We start from the raw sequence: 23642 nt of genomic DNA on the forward strand, positions 1-23642 counted from the left end.
GAAAACAGTATCTGATATCAACCTAGAGGGTGAAGAAATGAAGATGGTTTCTAACAGGACAAAACAGTTCGATGACAAGAGGCAATCATCTTGAAAAGAACAGGATGAGACAATAATGAAACACCCAGAGGTATTCAGCATAATCGGTCTGTCAGCTCACATTAGGAAGTGGGGGGAGGTGGTTAATGGACAGTGTACATCAGGCCAGTCAATGATCTAATCAGACAGATGGGACTGAGATGATCAGGGTTCTGTATGTAACTGAACGGACAGAGGATTCCTCTCATGACAAGGAGAAAACAGCTGAAGCAATTCCTGTACTGAGCATTGTTTAGTCAATGTAGTCAACAGAAGGAGAGACACATGGAGGTGATCCTGAGGCAAAACAACATAGGCAGCTTTTTAACAATCTCTCTTGGTGTACTTGAAATTTCACTTTGAGTTTCATCAGAAAGAACAGATTTGCATTTGTATGGTAACGTTCACAATTCAGAATGATTCAAGGCAATTTAGAACATTTTAGTGATCTGTTTTGTAAAGTAGGAAATGCAACAGACAATATGTGCACAGAAAGCTCCCAGACACATCATGATAGTTTGCTGATGATCTTGTTTTGGTGAATTTGGGTGAGATGTAATTGTATATCTTTTTTGTTTGGAGATACAGCACAGTAGCAGACTCTTCTGGGCCAGTGAGCTTACACGCACAATTACACCTATGTGACCAACTAATCCACTAACTCATAGGTCTTTGGAATGGGGGAGGAAATTGGAGCACTTGGAGAGGTCCCAAAGCAATGGGCAGAACAAACATATTCCTTATGGACAGAACCGAACGCTGATTGATGATTGCTGGTGATGTAAAGAGATTGCGCTAACCGCTATGGCTCCGTGTCTTCAAGATACAAGTCGTTCAAAGGTTCGTTTTATTGCCAAAGTATGCATATACAATACAACTCTGATACTGGTCTACTCCAGATAGCCATGAAATATGGAAAAACCATCAGGGTTGTTGAGAAGAAAAGCCATCACTAACTCCCAACATGAAAAAGAAAAGGAAACAAAACTCACAACCCCCCCGCCAAGTCCCCAACCCACTCCCTTGCAAAAAAGAGTGACAAATACATCAAATCTCCAGCCCCTCCCTCGCAGAGAAGAGATACAGCGACGAAAGAGCAAGTCGTTGTTGGGATAATGTAATTGAAGGGGAAGTGAAAAACCGATTCATTCCTACCAGACCTCCCAAGCTGACAGCCATTCTCAGCAGACTCAATTTAAAAAAGAAAACCAAAATGAAATTTAAAATCAATTCAGCACCCAGAAGGTTAAAGCATGTTGATTAATTCCAAACAGGGCCCCAGTTATTAAGCCTCGCGGTGTATATATAATATATACTTTTTAAACATGTGCTCGACTCTGTGCTGTGTTATCAGTGGGCCACCTGTATTCTGATGAGCTTTGAACTTTTTAACCCAATGGGTTGTTAAGTAGAAAATTAGCTGTCAACCAGAGTTGATGCACAGGCAATTGGCTGTCCAGAATGCAGTTTAATTCCCCCTGCAAGCAGAGACACTTCCATGGATAGCCAAGGTTATTTCCGTTCCTCCAAGCTCAATGTCTTTTTCATTTCTCCCCCTTCATGGCAATTTTAAAGACCCATTAGGGCTCTAATTTCTTTCCACAAAAGGCAGTAAATAATGTGATATTTTACTAATAATCATCATCTTCATTATCTTCATTATTAAAAGTTTTCTTGTTATAAAGCAGATTCTTGTATCCCTCGCCACTTTTTTTCTATGTTCAGTTCACCTGGGATATTTCAGACTAATTTTTGTCACTTGTGGCCCACTCAGTTTTGTCTTTTAACTTCCCTTCACTGCTGAATCTGTGCATTCTTAGCAGATACTCCCTCACTGTGCACTCAGTGGCCACTTCATTAGGTACCTCCTGTTTCTCATAAAGTGGTCACTGACTGTATCTTTGTGATCTTCGGCTGTTGCCGCCCATCCACTTCAAGGTCTGATGTGTTATGCATTCAGGAATTGTCTTCTGCACCCCACTGTTGTAACGCACAGTTAGTTGAGTTACTGTCGCCCTTCGGTCAGCTCGAATCGGTCTGACCATTCTCCACTGAGCTCGCTTATTAATTTGGTATTTTTATTATTAGATTATGAGGACACACAGTCCCATTTTATTGTCATTTAGTAATGCATGCATTAAGAAATGATACAATATTCCTCCGGTGTGATATCACAGAAGCACAGGACAGACCAAGACTGAAAAACTAACAAAAACCACATAATTATAACATATAGTTACAACAGTGCAACAATACCATAACTTGATGAAGAACAGGCCATGGCACAGTAAAAAAGTTCAAAGTCTCTCGAAAGTCCCACATCTCACGCAGACGGGAGAAGGAAGAAAAACTCTCCCTGCCATGCCCGACCACAGTCCGACTCTGAGTCGTCCGAAAACTTCCAGCTCCGATCAGCCCTCCGACACTGAGTACCGAGCGCCATCTCTGCCGAACGGTTCGACCTCAGCCTCGGTCGCCAGCAGCAGGCAAAGCTGGGGATTTTGGGGCCTTCCCTCCGGAGATTCTCAATCGCACAGCAATAGCAGCAGCGAACTGGGCATTTCAGAAATTTCCAGATGTTCCTCTGTGCCTTCTCACATCTGTCTCCATCAAATCAGAATTATGCACGGTACCCTATTTAACAAATACGATATCATTTCACCGGAGAGCTGCGCGCGCTGCGTCGTGCCGCCATCTTCTCCTCCCGCCTCCAGAACTCCAGAATTTTTGCCTACAGAACTGCCACTCACTAGAAGTTATATATATTTTTTTGCTTTTCACACTTTTCTCTGTAAACTCTAAAGACTGCTGAGAGTGAAAATCCCCGGAGATCAGCAGATTCTGAGTTGATCAAATCACTCAGTCTGGCACCAACTGTCATTCCACAGTCAAAGTCACTTTGACCACATTTCTTCCCCATTCTGTAGTTTGGTCTCAACAACAATTGAACCTCTTGCCCATGCCTGCATGCTTTCATACATTGAGTTGCTGCCACATGATTGGCTGATTAGATATTTTCATCAACAAACAGGTGAACAGTGTACTTAATAAAGTGGACACTGAGCGAATGTCAGGCCATAGCTGGAGAATTATGTGCAGAAGAACATAAGAAATAGGAGCAGGAGTAGGCCATCTGACCCATCAAACCTGCTTCACCATTCAATAAGATCATGGCTGATCTGGCCATGGACTCATTTCCACCTACCTGCCTTTCCCCCATAACCCTTAATTCCCCCACTAGTGTAGTGCTTGCTACACTATAGGGAGAAGGTACTTGGGCAAGAGCACAGAGGAGATTCTTCTGGGTATTGCCTGAGATGGAGACTGGATAGGTTAGGTTTGTTTACTTCGGAATGGTGAAGGTTGCGGGGTAGGGGGTGGTTGACTTGATGGAACTATACAATAGAGGAGGCATGGTAGAACTGTGCTTCGTGTAATGCTGTTACAGTGCTAGCAACTGGGGACTGTAAGGAGTTGGTATCTTCTCCCTGGGAACACATGGGTTTCTTCTGTGTGCTCCGTCTTCCTCCCACATTCCAAAGGTTTAGCAGCTGAAATGGTCTCCTGGCTGTAATCGGGTGTCATCGGCTCATTGGGCTGGAAAGTCCTTTACCATGTTATATCAGAAAATAAATTAAATAAAATGCCATACTAGATCTAGTACTAGGTAATGAACCGGGTCAGGTCACAGATCTCTCAGTGGGTGAGCATCTGGGGGACAGTGACCACCGCTCCCTGGCCTTTAGCATTATCATGGAAAAAGATAGAATCAAAGAGGACAGGAAAATTTTTAATTGGGGAAAGGCAAATTATGAGGCTATAAGGCTAGAACTTGCAGGTGTGAATTGGGATGATATTTTTGCAGGGAAATGTACTATGGACATGTGGTCGATGTTTAGAGATCTCTTGTGGGATGTAAGGGATAAATTTGTCCCGGTGAGGAAGATAAAGAATGGTAGCGTGAAGGAACCATGGGTGACAAGTGAGGTGGAAGATCTAGTCAGGAGGAAGAAGGCAGCATACATGAGGTTTAGGAAGCAAGGATCAGATGGGTCTATTGAGGAATATAGGGAAGCAAGAAAGGAGCTTAAGAAGGGGCTGAGAAGACCAAGAAGGGGGCATGAGAAGGCCTTGGCGAGTGAGGTAAAGGAAAACCCCAAGGCATTCTTCAATTATGTGAAGAAAAAAAGGATGACAAAAGTGAAGGTAGGACCGATTAGAGATAAAGGTGGGAAGATGTGCCTGGAGGCTGTGGAAGTGAGCGAGGTCCTCAATGAATACTTCAATTCGGTATTCACCAATGAGAGGGAACTTGATGATGGTGAGGACAATATGAGTGAGGTTGATGTTCTGGAGCATGCTGATATTAAGGGAGAGGAGGTGTTGGAGTTGTTAAAATACATTAGGACAGATAAGTCCCCGGGGCCTGACGGAATATTCCCCAGGCTGCTCTACGAGGTGAGAGAAGAGATTGCTGAGCCTCTGGCTGGGATCTTTATGTCCTCGTTGTCCACAGGAATGGTACCGGAGGATTGGAGGGAGGTGAATGTTGTTCCCTTGTTCAAAAAAGGTAGTAGGGATAGTCCGGGTAATTATAGACCAGTGAGCCTTACGTCTGTGGTGGGAAAGCTGTTGGAAAAGATTCTTAGAGATAGGATCTATAGGCATTTAGAGAATCATAGTCTGATCAGGGACAGTCAGCATGGCTTTGTGAAGGGCAGATCGTGTCTAACAAGCCTGATAGAGTTCTTTGAGGAGGTGACCAGGCATATAGATGAGGGTAGTGCAGTGGATGTGATCTATATGGATTTTAGTAAGGCATTTGACAAAGTTCCACACGGTAGGCTTATTCAGAAAGTTAGAAGGCATGGGATCCAGGGAAGTTCGGCCAGGTGGATTCAGAAATGGCTTGCCTGCAGAAGGCAGAGGGTGATGGTGGAGGGAGTACATTCAGATTGGAGGATTGTGACCAGTGGTGTCCCACAAGGATCTGTTCTGGGACCTCGACTTTTTGTGATTTTTATTAACGACCTGGATGTGGGGTTAGAAGGATGGGTTGGCAAGTTTGCAGACGACACAAAGGTTGGTGGTGTTGTAGATAGTGTAGAGGATTGTCAAAGATTGCAGAGAGACATTGATAGGATGCAGAAGTGGGCTGAGAAGTGGCAGATGGAGTTCAACCCGGAGAAGTGTGAGGTGGTACACTTTGGAAGGACAAACTCCAAGGCAGAGTACAAAGTAAATGGCAGGATACTTGGTAGTGTGGAGGAGCAGAGGGATCTCAGGGTACATGTCCACAGATCCCTGAAAGTTGCCTCATAGGTGGATAGAGTAGTTAAGAACGCTTATGGGGTGTTAGCTTTCATAAGTCAGGGGATAGAGTTTAAGAGTCACGACGTAATGATGCAGCTCTATAAAACTCTGGTTAGGCCACACTTGGAGTACTGTGTCCAGTTCTGGTCACCTCACTATAGGAAGGATGTGGAAGCATTGGAAAGGGTACAAAGGAGATTTACCAGGATGCTGCCTGGTTTAGAATGTATGCATTATGATCAGAGATTAAGGGAGCTAGGGCTTTACTCTTTGGAGAGAAGGAGGATGAGAGGAGACATGATAGAGGTGTACAAGATAATAAGAGGAATAAATAGAGTGGATAGCCAGCGCCTCTTCCCCAGGGCACCACTGCTCAATACAAGAGGACATGGCTTTAAGGTAAGGGGTGGGAAGTTCAAGGGGGATATTAGAGGAAGGTTTTTTACTCAGAGAGTGGTTGGTGCATGGAATGCAGTGCCTGAGTCAGTGGTGGAGGCAGATACACTAGTGAAGTTTAAGAGACTACTAGACAGGTATATGGAGGAATTTAAGGTGGGGGTTTATATGGGAGGCAGGGTTTGAGGGTCGGCACAACATTGTGGGCTGAAGGGCCTGTACTGTGCTGTACTATTTTATGTTCTATGTTCTAAAATGTTGTGAAAAGCTTAGGTAGCATAGATAGTTGGAGAATTTTCCCTGTAGCCATGGCATCTAAAACTAGAGGACATTAGGGTAAGCGGCGAGAGATTTTAGGCTTACAGGGGCTCTGAAGAAAATAATTTTCATCCCTTAAATCGTCGGAATCCAGGACTCATTCTCTGAGAAGCTGATGGGGTCAGAAACACAGCATTTAAGAAGCACCTAGACAAACACTTGAATTGCCAAGGCTGTGAAAGCTTTGGATGGTCCTAGTGCTTGCAAATTGGAATTTTACGTCATCCTGGATGTCTTCCTCACCACTTGATCCACTTGTCCTGTGTTAGTGGTCATTTGCATCACGTTGACATGGGAAGTCAGCGCGTGTAAAGCAAAAAAGTACCGAAGATGCTAGAAATCCAAAAATGCAAACAGAAAACGATAGAAACTTTCAGCATGAAGAGAGAGAGAAAAGCTGAGCCAAGGACGGGGTGATATAGCTGATAGGAGGGGGTATAATATTAAGCTGATTGGAGGAAAGTATGGGGGGGGGGAGTTAGAGGCAGGTTTTTTTACACAGAGTGATGGGTGGTCGAGGCAGATATATTAGGGACATTTAAGAGACTCTTGGATAGGCATATTGGTTAAAAAAAAGAAGAGGGCTCTGTGGGAGGGAAGGGTTAGATTGATCTTGGAGCTGGTTAAAAGATTGGCATAACATTGTGGGCAGAAGTGTCCATACTGTGCGGTGCCACGTATATGCAGTAAGTTCAGAGATAGGTAACAGAGAGAATCGGCCAGTTCTGAGACAGACGGTGATGCAGAGCACTCGGTAAGTGCTCTCCTCACACACACACACACACCCTTGTCATTCTGCTGTCGTTGCGTAGAGTGCACACACTCAGTGTCTTCCCCGGTATATTCTCATAACGGGTCCTAAACCGAGCTGATTCGCTCAGGTTAGTTTTATGGTGCCTTTCCCGCCATACACAGCAGAATGTGCCATTTGTTCAGTAATGGGGATGTAAATACAGATGGGGTTGTAGATACAGATACAGATACAGAGGCCCCAGTGCACAGGATTGCTCGAGGCTGCGGAGGATGGTAGATACAGATATATGTTGTTTGTATATGGCATTTAAGGCAGATACTTCTGTTTATTTTGTAAAATGATTGTGGTTACATTGTGGGGTGCATCACAATCTGATTCATGTGCAGTCTAAAGCTAACTTTGTGAGTAACTGAAGATGGTTTATACTGGTGCCTAATAAACAGGGCTTATCACTCTCTGAATGAGAGGCAGAGAGAGATTGTGACCACCAGGAGTTCACACTGGACAGGAACATAGGTTTGGAGCTATTTTCTGTTTTTTGGTAGATATCTTTTTATAAATATTGGCAGTTTTCTTCTCACTAATTTTGCTAATTTTCATAAGTTTGAGTTTTGAAGCACCTAATAAACACCCTTATGCTAAAGTGCTCAGTGACTCCAGCCATTTTTATCTTTAGTCATAACCCACGTATCCAACAGAGACAGACAGGAATAAAGAACAAAAATTTAGTATTAAAGCCTGTAAGGCTGCAGCGTGTCCAGACACCCGGTGAGTTATTGTTTCTCAAGCCTAACTTGTTGGCCATATGACTTCCACAGGAACTTATTTGGCCTCATACTGTCAGAGGTGTTCCCTTTGCTCTGTACATCTCCTTTGACCACCTCCTCTAACTCGGTATTTAGTAACTGATTGACTGCATTTTAGTCAGATGTACTGAGATATGGTGGAAAGTTTGGCTTCTGTGCTGCACTGGCAGATCATTCCATATACAAACACATTGAGGTGGTAATGAAAGGAACAAAAAATTGAATGGAGAGCTACAGTTACAGAGAACATGCAGAGCAGGTAGACAAATAAAGTGCAAGGCCCACAATGAGGTAGATTGGGGGAATAAGAGTTTGTCTTTTGCGTATAAGGGTATCATTTAATAGTCTTACAATAGTGGGATAGAAGCTGACTTTGAGCTTGGTGGTATGTGCTTTCAAGCTTTTGTACCAGATCAGTTTCATCTATTTATCACGTGCACATCGAAACAGACTGTGAAATGCTTTCTTTGTGCTTACAGCCAACGCACCTGAGCCTGTGCCCGAGGCAGCCCGTAAGGATTGTTGCGGCACATTTCGGCACCAACATAGCCTACCCACAATGCTCAGCAGAACAGCATCAGCAACAAGAACAACAACAAGAGAATGGTAACAAAACACCAGCAGCAAAACAAGCCTTCATTCCTCCCAGCCATGCACACAGTCTGCATTGCCACGTACCTAAAATCATAAACACCAGGCATTCTGAAGATGCTGGAAATCTTAACAAACATACACAAAATGCTAGAGGAACTCAGCCGATCAGGCAGCACCTATGGAGGGGAATAAACAGTTGATGTTTTGGTCTGAGAGACCTAATCAGGACTCATTGAGCCCAAAGCATTGACTGTTTATTCCCGCTATAGATGCACATTGACTGCTTGTTAATCATCATTACTGCAGGATAAGGAACAGTGATTTGCATGATGTTCTGAAGGACACCAGGGTACAAGGTGGCAGCAGATAAAATGGAAAGGATTGATGGCAAAGGCAAATGATTGTCACATAAACACCAAAAGCTAGTTCGTCCTGACGGCACAGAAACAATATCGCCGGGCACAGACTGTTAGTGGTGAAAAGGAGTACTTGACACTAAATTTGATTTCACACTAAAAGGAAGAATGGAAACTTCCACTGAAAGTGGAGTGGAGAATAAGATTCTCTATTACTGTGTCATCGCTCTGGCCGCTGCTGTTACAACACAATGATTAATCAACCAAGTGTCTCAAAAGCCTGGAGAGATCAGAAAAAATAAATTGTTTGTCTGCATTCAGCTGAGCCCAGTGGAGCTTACCACTGCTAAGCATTTGTTTCTCAGTTCAGAATATCACGTGTTCTCCGTGCGATTCAGCAAGATGTCGCAGGTACTATTTACAAATTAATATTTGGGTCCTTTGAGTTGTTTCCCTCCAGCCAACAAACAGACTGAACTCAGTGAGAACTGATGAGCCATTCTCAGCGGAAAACAGACTTATGTTTTGTTTTCCAGTTGATAAGCCCCATTCTCCTTTCACCTTTTCTGATCACCAGACACAACAGAGTGCAGATGCTCTCTCATCGAGCACCTTCGCCCCGTCTGCCACAACAGGCAGGATCTCCCAGTGGCCGCCCATTTCAATTCGGCTTCCCATCCCATGCTGATGTATTTGTCCTTGGCCTCCTCTGCTGCCATCAATTACTACTCCAACTCAGGTTGGAAGAGCAACATTTCATATTCCGTCCGGGTAGCCTCCAACCTGATGGCATGAGCATAGATTTCTCGAACTTACAGTAATCATTCCCATCCACTTCAGCTCCCCCTCCACTCTCTTTTTCCATTCCCCATTCTGCTCACTCTCTCATTCTTTCTCTTTTCTTCCTCTACCATCATGATCTGCCCATCACCTCCCTCTGGCTCTCCTCCTTCCCTTCCTCTCATAGAGCACTGCCCTCTCCTCCCTTAGACAGACATGTTGACTGTTCATTGCCCTCCATAGATGCCGCTTGTCCTGCTGAGTTCCTAGGAGAACAGTACAAGAAGAAAAGGTTGAATATAGCAGGCAAACATTCCTTTAAGTTTGGAAGACAAGGAAACATAAAATTATTGAGGGCTTGATGAGATAAATATCAAGCCAGCCTGACTGAGAGGACTACAGTATCAGGGTTAGATTAATTTCTGAAATAGGAGAATAGTCCAATAAGAAATGTTTCAGTCTACCAGGCAAGGGAAGAGGAAATATTAAATTCTTAAATGACCTGATGAGGCATATCTCAAGAGGTTGCTCTCCTGCTTGTAGAGTTGAGAGGATCACAGTGTCAGATTCAGATCAACCAACATACCTAAGGATGTGCTGGGGCAGCCAGCAAGTGTTGCCGCACATTCTGGCACTAACATAGCATGCCCACAATGCTCGACAAAACATCACAAGTTACAATAAGCAGAACACAACAAGCAAAAAATAAGCAACAACATAACATGCGCCTTTTCTCCCTCCCACCCATCCACACACAATCCGCCAACATTAGCCCTCCAGTCTTCGGTCTCCATACTTTGGCCATTAGGCTTCAACTTCTGAACTTCCGGTTAATCTTCAGCCTTCGGTCCTCCATAGTGATTCTCAGGCTAGCCGACGACAGGGTCCTGAACTCCAAGCTCGGACTCTGTGCTATGACAGGGTAACATGCCAGTCGTTTTGGACTGAGGTGATTTTTTGTTTTTATTCAGAAGATTGGAAACTTTTGGAATCCTTTATGCCGACGAGCTGTGGAGACTCAGTGGCTGAGTACGTTGGAAAGAGGAGTGGATGGATCCTTTGATATCAAGGAGTTTGTGTACAGTGGATTTGAGGATGAAAATCACCCACTGTCTTTCGAAGGCTAGAACATGCACAAAGGCTGAATGGCCTTTTCTTGACCCTGTTGATTGCATTCCAATGCGTTATGGCCATCATGACAGTACACAGCTGGATAAAACAACTCACTACTCAGGAAGGGGGATGGACCCGAGAAGAATCAACAGGCCCCACACACGCACCGCTTGATAAATGCACATGATTTCATTCAGCTAATAACATTTAACCTACTGCCAAAATACATCTGACAAGACGTTGACTGAACGTGGAGACCATTGAAGTTTCTAACAGAGCATCTAATTTGCATTAAAATCAGTTAAAATGAATCCCATGCAAGATTAAATATGCTAAATACCATGAGCTTTCTAATTTGCTTCACCTGTTTTGAGGAAGTAACTGCCTAAATAGGTGATCAGCTATCATTTTTCATCCTTTCTGTCAACATCACGGAATGAAGGTGGAGACTACTCATTGTGGTAATTTCTGCATCAGAACAACAGTGTTACCAGTGCATGAAAAAAATCTCATTTGTCAGTGTATTTTTTTAAAGCTTCTGTTCAGTAAGTTTGGAATCAAGACAGGATGTGTCTCAAATATGCTACATCTGTGCCTCTGATGAGTTTGGAACCCCTCTGGTGCAATCTCTCGTGGCACGTGCAGTGAAACCTGTCAAAAAACTGATGGAATATTCGTTCATCCATGTCCTGTGTAGCTCCAAGTTACAGATCATAGTGGTTTGTACAGGGAGATGCAGTCCTGAGGACAAATACAGTCATGGAGAAGGGCTCATCGATGAAAGTATGAGTCCCTCTCCTGGCTTCTGGTCTTGTTCTCAACACAGCTCAGCACATCAGAGAAACCAGCCTCACATTCATACACTTCCTGCTGCCGCACCAAGGCAACCAGCTAATCAAAGGCTCCACCCACACTGGACATCCTCTTTTCTCTCCTCGCCCACCATGCAGAAGATACAAAAACAGGAAACGTGTATGACCATGCTCAAGGACAGCCTCTTCCCCACTGTTATCAGACCCCTGGATGAACCTCTGAATGCACGATAAGATGGACTATTGACCTCATAATCAACCTCATTATGTTCTTGCTCTTTATTGTTTACCTTCACTGCACATTTTCTGTTGCTTTTACACTTCGTTCTGCGTTGTTATTGTTTTACCTTGATCTACCTCAATGGACTATGTAATATAGTCTGTGTGAACAGATTGCAAGACAAACTTTTCACTGTATTTTGGTATATGTGACTCTAATAACCCAATACCAACACCAATATTTTTCAGCTTTCAGCTCAGCAGGATACTCTTTCTCCCTCTGGGTCAGAAGAGCAGGGATTTTGCAGATTACATTTTAGATGGGGTTAGAGTACGTCATTTTTGGATGCACTACACCATTGGAGGTCCACCTCTTGGTTGACATCCTCTTTGAGGCTTTGGCCATTCTCTTTGGTAAATGTGAAGCATCTGATGGCATGCTTTCAAAGAAGGGCAGACTAATTTTTTGCATTATCCTGACCCGCCACTTATCATTGAAGCAACATCACTAAATCAGCTGATCAGGCCATGAGCTCATTATTGTTGAAGTGTACGTTACTGGACAACAATAAAGAATACCAGCACATACTTAGATGTGTAGGTTGTTAACACAAATGACACATTTCAATCTACATGTAAAAATAAGTAAATTAATGAACCTAAATGCATCTAAATGAACAGTGGCCCGAGTTCATTTGCTCCATCTCCTGTCCAAAGGATACTGAGACTAATGCTTCTTTTAATGAGTGACCAATATCACTTCAGATAAGCTGGATCAGCAAAGAAGAATTTTGTTTGAATTTAACTATAAGACTTATGAATACAATACTCATTTCAAACAAGTATTTCATTGATCTCTCCGAGGATCATCACCTTGTTATGGTGATGAGGCTTGTGAGTTCCTGAGAGCCCTAGGGTGATGCCATCTGGAGTCTACCCATGTTGGTAAGGTCAAAGGGGAGGTTCAGGACAAAAAGCAATCTAAACAAGACTTCAGTGGAGAAGCTGGCAGACGACGATGACACATTACAGTGGCAGTGAGGGTGGAAGGAAGCTGGAGCAGTGAAGGGTCCCCAATCATCTTTCATTCCATTCCACTGGATACTGATCCCAACCTGTCAAGGACCGTATGGTGGCTGTCCATGCATCAGACTCCCCACATTAAACAAAATCACACACAGGCATACTCCACCCTTCTCCATTGCATTGATAAATCTCACGGCTTGATTTAAAGCCTGTTATGTAATAAAGCCATTTCAATTATCAGCAGACCAGTCATTGTTAAATTTGGTGACCCCAGCCAGAGCAGAGGTGGATTCTTGACTTCCTTGTCAGGAGACCACAGTCAGTGTGGATCAGTAATTACAAATCTTCTTCGCCGACAATCGACGCATGCGCACCATAAGGATGCATGCTTAGCCCACTGCTTTAAATCCTCTATACTAATGACTGTACGGCTAAGCGCAGTTCAAGTGCCATCAGTGAATTCACTGACAATACCACTGTTGTGGATAAAGAATCAAATAGTGATGAGGTGATGTGACATAAATCAGCTGCTTGAATAGTGTCACAAGAACTTCACACTTAACATCAGCAAGGCCAAGAGTCAGAGTCATAGAAAAGTTCAGCACAGAAGCAGGTCTTTTGGCCTACCTAGTCCATGCTGAAGCATTTAAACTGCTCCCACTGACCTGCACCGGGACCATAGTCATCCATACTCCTACCAACCATGTACCTATCCAAACTTTACTTAAACGTTGAAATCAAGCTTGCATGCACCACTCGTGCTGGCAACTCGTTCTCATACTCTGAGTAAAGAAGTTACCCCTCATATTCCCCGCAACCTTTCCACCTTTCACCCTTAAACCATGACCTCTGGTTGTAGTTCCACCCAACCTCAGTGGAAAAAGCCTGCTTGCATTTACCCCATCTATATGCCTCATAATTTTGTATACCTCCATCAAATCTCGACTCAATCTTGTATGTTCCAAGGAATAAGGTTCTAATCTATTCAATTTTTCAGTATAACTCAGTCTTCCAGACCCAGCAACTTCCTTGTAAATTTTCTTCGTACTCCTTTAACTTTGTTTACGTTTCCTGTAGGTTGATGACCAAAACTGCACACAATACTCCAAATTAGGTCTCACCAACATCTGATACAACTTCAAAATAACGTCCTATCTCCTGTACTCAATGCTTCGATTTATGAAGGCCAATGCACCAAAAGCTTCCATTTGATTGTGGTCTTTAGGAAGTCAGGAGAACAGACACCGATTGTAATTAAGGGGGTCAGAGGTGAGCAGCTTCAATTTCTGGGCATCAACATGGGACCAATACATTGATGCAATCATGAAGAAGGCATGTCAGTGTTTCTGCTTTATTATAAGTTTGAGGAGGTTTGATATGTCACAAAAAGCTCTAGATCCTTTTTTGAGATTTGATATGTCACAAATACTTAGCAAATTCATCTAGATGTATCATGGAGAGTATTCTAACTGGTTGTGTTACTCTCTGGATTGGAGGGGCCGCTGCACTGGATCAGTGAGAGCTGCTGAGGGCTGTAGACTCAGCCAGTTCCACCACAGGCACAATAATCCCCACCATTGAGGACATCTTCAAGAGGAACCCATCACCAAGAACCCTTCCTATCCAGAGCATGCTCACTTTTTGTTGTTACCATCGGGGTGGTGGTAGAGGAGCCTGAAGACTCACACTCAATGTTTTAGGAACAGCTTTTTTCCCTTCTGCCATCAGATGTCTGAACAGCTCACAAACACATGAACACGACGTCATTATTCCTTTCTTGCACTTTATTTTATTTTTGTAATTTATAGACATTTTATGTCTTTACACTGCACTGCTTCTGTGAAACAACAAATTTCACGTCATCTAAGTCAGCGATAATAAATTAGGTTCTGATTCTGACTCTGCTTCTAATGCTCCCAATGGTTCCATTACCCTTTAGGCTAGAAAGGGAGAGAGAATAATGTGTAACTACTAATACCAGCAGGATTGGACTTTGCATAGAATTCTGGCCAAGAACATTCAGTGGAACTGAATTTCAGAATTGAAGTACAAAGCATAAATAGTACCAAACGGCATCTTTAGCATGTGTAACTGAAAAAAAAATGTCAATGGCAAACTCTTTTACCTCGAGCAAGGAATGTTCATCTGACCAGAGTACTGGAGTGGATCACAGGAAGTCTTGTAAAGGATAAATTAAAATAGCAAACTCATAGTTCAAGATTCACCAGAAGGGGAAGAAAAGGTCAACCATGAATTTTGAGTGAAGTGGTTCATAAAAATGATGCTGGCTGTATAATTTGACAATGTAACAGTTGTGCCTATGATGGGACATTATTATTCTATTGTCCACTGGCTGCATTACAGCCTGGTATGGGAGCACCGACACCTTCGAGCAGAAAGGGTAGTTGATCTGGTCCAGCACATCACAGGTAAAACCATCCCAACCACTCAGCACACTTGTGTGAAACATTGCCATAGGAAAGCAGCATTCATTATCAAAGATCCTCACCACCAAAGGTAAGCTCTTTTCTTGCTGCTACCATCAGGTAGAAGGCAGAAGAGCCTCAGAACTCGTACCACCAGGTGCAAGTACAGTTACTACCCCTCAACCTTCAGGCTCTTGAACAAAAGGGGATAACTACACTCACTTAAGGACTTTTATCTCATTATTTATTGCTATTTATTTATATCTACATTTGTACAGTTTGTTGTCCATTGATCCTGTTTAAGATTATGAGACCATAAGATCATAAGACAGAAGAGCAGAATTAGGTCATTTGGGCCATTGAGTCTATTCTGGCATTTGATCCAATTTTCCACTCAGCTTCAACCTCCTGCCTTCTCTCCATATCCCTTCATGCCCTGACCAATCAAGAATCTATCAACACCTGCCTTAAATATACATATAGACAGCCTCGACAGCTGCCTGTGGCAACGAATTCCATAGATTCACCACTCTCTGGCTAAAGAAATTCCTTCTCATCTCCATTCCAAAAGAACACCCCTCTATTCTGAGGCTGTGTCCTCTGCTCTTAGATTCTACCATCATAGAAAACATTTTCTCCACATTCACTCTATCAAGGCCTTTCACGATTTCATAGGTTTCAATGAGGTCACATTTCATTCTTCTGAATTCCAGTGAATACAGGCCCAGAGCCATCAAACACTCTTCATATGACAAGCCATTTAAACCTGGAATCATATTCATGAACCTCCTTGGAACCCTTCCAGTTTCATCACATCCTTTCTAAGATAAAGAGCACAAAACCTGTTCACAATACTCCAAGTGAGGTCTTACCAGTGCTTTATAAAGTCTCAACATTACATCCTTATTTTTGTATTCTAGTCCTCTTGAAATGAATGCTAACATTGCATTTGCCTTACTCACCACAGATTTGACCTGCAAATTAATCTTTAGGGAATCCTGCACAGGCACTTCCAAGACTCTTTGCACCACAGTCTTTTGTATCTTCTCTTCATTTAGAAAATAGTCAATCCTTTTAATTCTTCTACTAAAGTGCATGACCATACACTTCCTGACACTGTATTCCATCTGCCACCTCCTTGCCCATTCTCACAACTTGTCTAAGTCCTTCTGAAACCTCACTACTTCCTCAAAACTATCTGTACCTCCACCTATCTTCATATCGTCTGTAAACTTTGCAACAAACCCATCAATTCCATCATCGAAATCATTAACATATAATGTACAAAGAATCGGTCCCAAAATAGACCCCTGTGGAACACCACTAGTTACCAGCAACCAACCAGAAAAGGCTCCCTTTATTCCCACTCTTTGCCTCCTGCCTATCAGCCACTGTTTTATCCATGCTAGAATCTTTCCTGTAATACCATGGGCTTGTTGCTTGTTAAGCAGCCTCATTTGTGGTACCTTGTCAAAGGACTTCTGAAAATCCAACTACATAACATCAGCTGTTTCTCCTTTATCTATCCTGCATGTTCTTTCTTCAAAGAATTCAAACAGATTTAGAAACATAGAAAATATACGGGACAATACATGCCCTTCGGCCCACAAAGCTGTGCTGAACATGTCCTTACCTTAGAAATTACCTAGGGTTACCATAGCCCTCTACCTTTCTAAGCTCCATTTACCTATCCAGGAGTCTCTTAAAAGACTCTATCATTTCCGCCTCCACCACCGCCGTCGGCAGCCCATTTCATGCACTCACCATTGTCTGCGTAAAAAACTTACCCCTGATATCTCCTCTGTACCTACTTCCAAGCACCTTAAAACTGTGCCCTGTTGTGCTAGCCATTTCAGCCCTGGGAAAAAGCCTCTGACTATCCACACGATCAATGCCTCTCATCATCTGACACACCTCTATCAGGTCACCTCTCATCCTCCGTCGCCCCAAGATAAAAAGGCCGAGTTCACTCAAGCTATTCTCATTAGGCACGCTCCCCAATCCAGGCAACATCCTTGTAAATCTCCTCTGCAAAATCCTTATAAATTTGTTCGGCAAGATTTTCTCTTGATGAACCCATGCTGACTACGACCTATTTTATCATGTGCCTCCAAGTACCCCGAAACCACACACATAACGATCGACTCCACCATTTTCCCAACCACTGACCTCAGACTAACTGGACTACAATTTCCTTTCTTGTACCCCTCTCCCTTCTTGAAGAATGGAATGGCATTTGCAATTTTACCATCTTCTGCAACCATTCCAGAATCTAGTGATTCTTGAAACATTATTACTAATGCTTGCACAATCTCTTCAGTCACCTCTTTCAGAACCCCAGGGTCTAGGTGATTTATCTACCTTCACATTTTTCAGTTTCCTAAGAACCTTCTCCCAAGTAATGGTAACTTCACACATTTCATGACCCCTGACACTTGGAATTTCCAACGTACTGCTTGGTCTTCCACAGTGAAGACTGATGCAAAATTACTTATGCAGTCCGTCCACTTTTTCTTTGCCCCTCATTACTACCTCTCCAGCATCGTCCTCCAGCTGTCCGATATTCACTCTCGCCTCTCTTTTACACTTTATGTATCTGAAGAAACTTTTGGTATCCTCTTCAATATTATTGGTTAGCTTCTTTCGTATTCCATCTTTGCCTTCTTCATGACTTTTTTAGTTGCTTTCTGTTGGTATTTGAAAGCTTCTCAATCCTCTGACTTTCCACCAATGTTTGCTCTATTATATGCCCTCTCCTTGGCTTTCATGTTGGCTTTGACTTCTTTTGTTAGCCACAGTTATGTCATCTTGCCCTTAGAATACTTCTTCCTCTTTAGGACGTATATGTCCTGTGACTTCCAAATTGCTTCCAGAAATTCCAGCCATCCTACTATCCTCCCTGCCAGTGTTCTTTTCCAACTCCTCTCTCGTGCCTTTGTAATTCCCTTTACTCCACTGTAATACTGTTACATCTGACTTTAGCTTCTTCTTCTCAAATCTCAGGGTAAGTTTGATCATATTATGATCACTTTCCCTAAAGGGTTCTTTCACCTTAAGCTCTCTCATCAATTCTGGTCCATTGCACAACATCTAGAATAGCTGATCCCATAGAGGGCTCCACCATGAGCTACTTAAAAAATCCATCTCATAGGCAGTCTAGAAATTCCTCCTCTTGGCATCCAGCACCAACCTGATTTTTCCAACTTACCTGCATATTGAAATCCCCCATGACTATTGTATCATTGCCCTTTTGGCATGCATTTTCTATGTCCTGTTCAAATTTGTGGACCACATCCTTATTACTGTTTGGGGATCTGTATATAACTCCCATCAGAGTCTCTTTACCTTTGCCATTTCTTAGCTCTATCTACAATGATTCAACATCTTACGACCCTATGTCACCTCTTTCTAATGACTTGATTTCATTTTTACCAACAGAGCAATGCCAACTCCTCTGCCTTCCTGCCTGTCCCTTCGATACAATGTGTATACTTGGATATTAAGCTCCCAGTTATAATCTTCTTTCAGCCATGATTCAGTGATGCCTACAACATCATACATGCCAATCTGTAACTTGCTACAAGTTCACCTACCTTATTCTGTATACTGTGTGCATTTAAATGTAACATCATCAGTCATGTATTCACCCTTTTTGATTTTGTTCACCTTTTACTTTGCAATTCATACTGTTGACGGCCATTTTGCCCTAACATCAGCCTCTCCTTGCTCGGTCTCACTACACATTGCCTCTGTTTGCAAACTAAATACCTCATTTTCAGCACTATCACTCTGGTTCCCATGTCCCCACCAAATTAGTTTAAACCCACCCAAAAATCTCTATTCAGCCTACCCACAAGGATATTGGACCCCCTTTGGTTCAGGTGCAACCCGTCACTTTTGTGCAAGTCATACCTTCCCCAGAAGAAATAAAAATGTTCGATAATCTGAACCTCTGAACCCCTGCCCCCTGCACTAGTTCCTCAGTCACACATTCACCTGCCAAATCATTCTATTCTTACCCTCACTGGCACATGGCATAGGCATCAGTCCAGAGATTACTACCCTGGAGGTCCTGTTTCACAGCTTACTCCCTAAAATACCTCTTCAAGGCCTCTTCACCTTGTCTACCTCTGTCATTGGTGTCAACATGCACCAAAACTTCTGGCTGCTCACCCTCACCCTTGAGAATGCCATGGACCTGGTCTGAGACATCCCTGATCTTGGCACTAGGGAGGCATCATACCATCTGAATGTCCCTATTGTGCCCACCGAATCTTGTTTCTGTTTCTCCGATGAAGGAATCTCCTATCAACACTGCAATCCTCTTCACCTCTCTGCTCTCCTGAGCCACAGCACCAGACTCAGTGCCAGAGACCCGATCACTGTGGCTCCCCCCGGTAGGTCATTCCCCCTCAATAGTATCTAAAGTTGTATACTTATTACTGAGGGGACTGGACACAGGTGTACTCTGCACTGGCTGTGCATTTCCCCTTTCTCCTGACAATCACCCAGTTACCTGTTTCCTGCAAACTTGGAGTAACTACCTTCCTGTAGCTCCTGTCTACTACCTCCTCATTCCCTTGTATGAGCTAAAGGTCATCGAGCCAGAGCTCCAGTTCCTTAACACGTTCTCTCAGGAGCTGCAGCTCAGTGCACCTGGTGCAGATGTGCTTCCCACATCCCACACAGAATATAAAACACTGCCCCAGGAGCCATTCTCGCTATGCCCTGACAGACGAGGAATAAATAAATAAGGACAGAGAGAGAGTAATTTACAAGATACAATCCAACCTAAGGCTGATGAGCCAAAGCCACTCTAATCACTGGCACACGCACAACAAAGGCTGCTCCTATTACCCTTTCTAATGATGCCGCTTACTGTTTGGTTGCTCCTCAGCTCACAAAAACTGCCGTGAAACTCTGTCTTCAAAATCTCAATCGCCGCTCTGATTAAAAAGTCTCTCTTTTCACCCACACCTTGTGGGTTTTGTCCAACTCAGAGAAAAACTGGCTCGAAGCTCTGCTTTTTAAATATTGAACATGGACCTTTACAGGTACTGTTCTATTGATTTACTAGGTATGCCTGCAGAAAAAGAATCTCAAGGTAACATGTATGCACTCTGATAATAAATTTTACTTTGAACTTTGATATCGTCTTTATGTTCCTTTCACGATTTCCCTCAAGCACTTCTTAGTTAAGGACATACTTTTGGCACACAGTCACTGTTCAAAGTCCAAAATAAAATTTATTATCAAAGTACATCTATGTCACCATACACTACCTTGAGATTATTTATTTATTGTTTATTTATTGCGATACAGTGTGGAATAGACCATTCTGGCCCTTCAATCCTCGCTGCTCAGCAATCCCTTGATTTAATCCTAGTCCAATCACAGGACAATTTACAGTGACCAATTAAGCTAACAACTGGTACATCTTTGGACTGTGGGAGGTAACTGGAGCACCCAGAAGAAACCCACTCAGTCAGGGGGAAAATGTACGAAATCCGTACAAACAACGCCGGGAATTGAACCCAAGTCGCTGGTACTGTAAAGCGTTGTGCTAACCACTATGCTACAGTAGTTCCCTTCTTGCAGGTAATTGCAGGAAAATTGAGAAATACAATAGAATTTATGAAAATCTCTGTACAAACGGAAACTGACCAACAACCAATGAGCAAAAGAAGACAAATCATGCAAATAATAATAAAAACAGGTAAATAAATACTACTAAGAAAGTGAGTTGCAGAGACCTTGAACATGGGTCAGTTTAGTGATGTAATGTAAATTCATGTGGGAACACAATGGCAATCAGGTACAGAACTATCCCTGCTGCAGAATGAACAATTTTTCATCTATACGGTCCTATTAAGGAATCTGACCTTTAATAAGAAGGAGAGGCATGAGCTTGTCATTTTGGCACCAGCCAGGTAGAAAAGAATAGCATTACAAAATACTGTAGCAGACTACTTCACATAAAATGGATTATCTTGAGGAGGCGTTATTACCATTCAGTACAGGCTACTTACAGAAGTGCAGGATGGAAGGGGTTCCCTGTGAGAAAAGAGAAGAAACTGGCAAGAACCAGGAACACATAGCCCAGAGGCCAAAAAGAGTGATTTCAAAAACAAGCAATGCCATCAAAAGTCTACCTTACAATAACTAATCCGAGTATTAGAAAGGGTAAAGGAACTGTCTAAAGCTAAGTTAATGAAAGCAGTGAGAACGAGTCAAGAAAAATCTCGCAACAATAACACTAGCAGTATGCCAAAAGTTCAAGACTGTCAAGGGGCAGAAGAAAGAGCAGTTGTTATTACTAAGGAAAAGGTGCTCGAGAAGCTGAAGGGTCTGAAAGTAGATAAGTCACCTGGACCAGATGGACTACACCCCAGGGTTCTGGAAGAAGTAGCTGAAGGAGATTGTGGAGGCATTTTTCAAGAATCACGAGGTTCTGGAATAGTTCCACTGAAGTGGAAAATTACAATGCAACTCCACTCTTCAAGAAGGGGTTGAGGAAGAAGAAAGGATATGATAGGCCTCAGTGGTTGGGAAGATGTTGAAATCCATTGTTAAGGATGAGGTCTTTGGGTATTTGCAGGCACATGATAAAATAGGCTAAATTTTGCCTGACAAATCCTTGGAATTCTCTGAAGAAATAACAAGTAGAATAGATAAAGGAAAATCAGTGTATGTTGTGTACTTAGATTTTCAGAAGGCCTTTGACAAGGTGACACACATGAAACTGCTGCACCAATCAACTTTCCAGCTCTTTACTTCACCACTTCCCCTCCCAGTTTCACCTATCGCCTTGTGTTTCTTCCTTCCCTCCCCCCACCTTCTAACTCTGACTACTCATCTTTTTTTTTCCCCCAGTTCTGCAGAAGGGTCTCGGCCTGATATGTCGATTGTACTCTTTTCCATAGGTGCTGCCTGGCCTACTGAGTTCCTCCAGCATTTTGTGTGAGAATGAATCACGGATTGGGTGATTGGCAGGAGGCAAAGAGTGGGAATAAAGGGAGCTTTTTCTGATTGGCTGCTGGTGACTGGTGGTGCCCCACAAGAATTGGTTTAGGATGCTTCTTTTTACATTTTATGTCAATGATTTGGATGATGGAATTGATGGCTTTGTGGCCAAATTTGCAGACTATATAAAGTTAGGTGCTATCGAAGTCAATCCTAAGGCCATTGCATATGCAGATTTCTTCTACTGTCAATTTCTCCAGATAACCCAAACAGAGACACTTCCTGTGCTCCTTGATGCGGGTTTCTACAGTGTGTCCTGTCTGGCTGACGTACGGTGACCGAGAGGAATCAACAGTAGCAGAACACTGCATTACATTGGCCATAGGATTGACTTCAATGGCTCAAAACTACTGTGCCACACCAAAGGCTTTTGGGACTACCTGGTAAAGATTGCCATTGAAATAAAACTAGAGGAAAATAATTTTAACAAAGATGAAAGTCTTTCTCTAAGTAAGAATGAGAATTTGATTGTAAACAAGGTGGGAGAGCAGAAATCTGATTGGATGAGGACCAACCAATCAGCAGGAAGGACTACAGAAGTATAAATGCCATCGGGCTAGTCATGTCCAGGGATAATCCCTGATGAAGTTGGCAGAGTTTCACATCGAAATATTGGTTACTATCGACGTCTGTACCCGGCTGGAAACCAGAGAAAAGTTCATTCGTACATTTCCATGGTGTTCATTAAAAGAATTCAACCTGATACTGATATCTGTTAGCTTGTTAGTCTGGCATGTGCAATAAAAAGAACATAATTTGAAAAGCTAACAATATTCGACTAATAGTGCAGTCGAAAAGAAAGCATAGTTTAAAAGAATGTTGATGCCAATTTTCTACTTTATTACAGTGACCACATGGCACTGACACTAAAGAACTTTCAGATGTCCCTGAAAAGAGGCTTGGAGGTTGTTACTAGAATATAAGTTTTTCTTACTTGTCCGCCTTAAAAAATGAACATTAAATACTAAATGAGAATTGGCAATGGATATCACATATGCACAAGAGATTCTGCAGATGCTGGAAATCCAGAGTAACACACACACACACAATACTAAAGGAACTCATCACATCAGCAGCATCTATAGAGAGGAATAAAGACTCTTTATTCATTTCTCTCCACAGATGCAGTCTGACCTTCTGAGTTCCTCCTGCATTTTGTGTTACAATGGATATCACATAACTTGGATTTTCAGAAGTTTTACTTTTGGATCTGATTAAATTGAAGAAAGCTGAAGTGACTGCTTGCAAACATTATTGCATAGTAGGTGATGGTGAAGGTGATAGGGAAAATGCTCTATCAGCAAGGAAAGCAAATGTGGGAATCTGAAACAAATACAGAAATACTGGAAGAACCCATCCAGTCAGGCAGCATCTGTGGAAAGAGAAACCAGTCACCACGTCAGATTGAAACTGATAAAGGATTCCTGACTTAGAATATTAACCAATTCCTCTTTTCACAAATACTGTTTGACTGACTAATCTTTAAATATTTATGATTTCTATTTTTGTTTTCCATCAGCAAGGAATCCAATTACTCGTGAAGACAAAAAAAAATGTTTTATGTTCTACGTTCTACAAATGGTCCTCCCTGGTGGCTCATGTTATCTAAAAGGGCCAAACATCTATTG

At 42.7% G+C, this 23642-nt stretch overlaps 1 protein-coding gene across 6 annotated transcripts in view; it reads right to left on the bottom strand.

Annotated features, from left to right (window-relative positions):
* nrxn3a (neurexin 3a) overlaps positions 1–23642 on the bottom strand; it is a 2269325-nt gene that overhangs the window by 709473 nt on the left and 1536210 nt on the right. The gene's annotated exons all lie outside the window — the stretch shown is intronic.

The sequence above is a fragment of the Mobula birostris genome, chromosome 1, assembly GCF_030028105.1.
Source record: "Mobula birostris isolate sMobBir1 chromosome 1, sMobBir1.hap1, whole genome shotgun sequence".
Lineage (NCBI taxonomy): Eukaryota > Metazoa > Chordata > Chondrichthyes > Myliobatiformes > Myliobatidae > Mobula > Mobula birostris.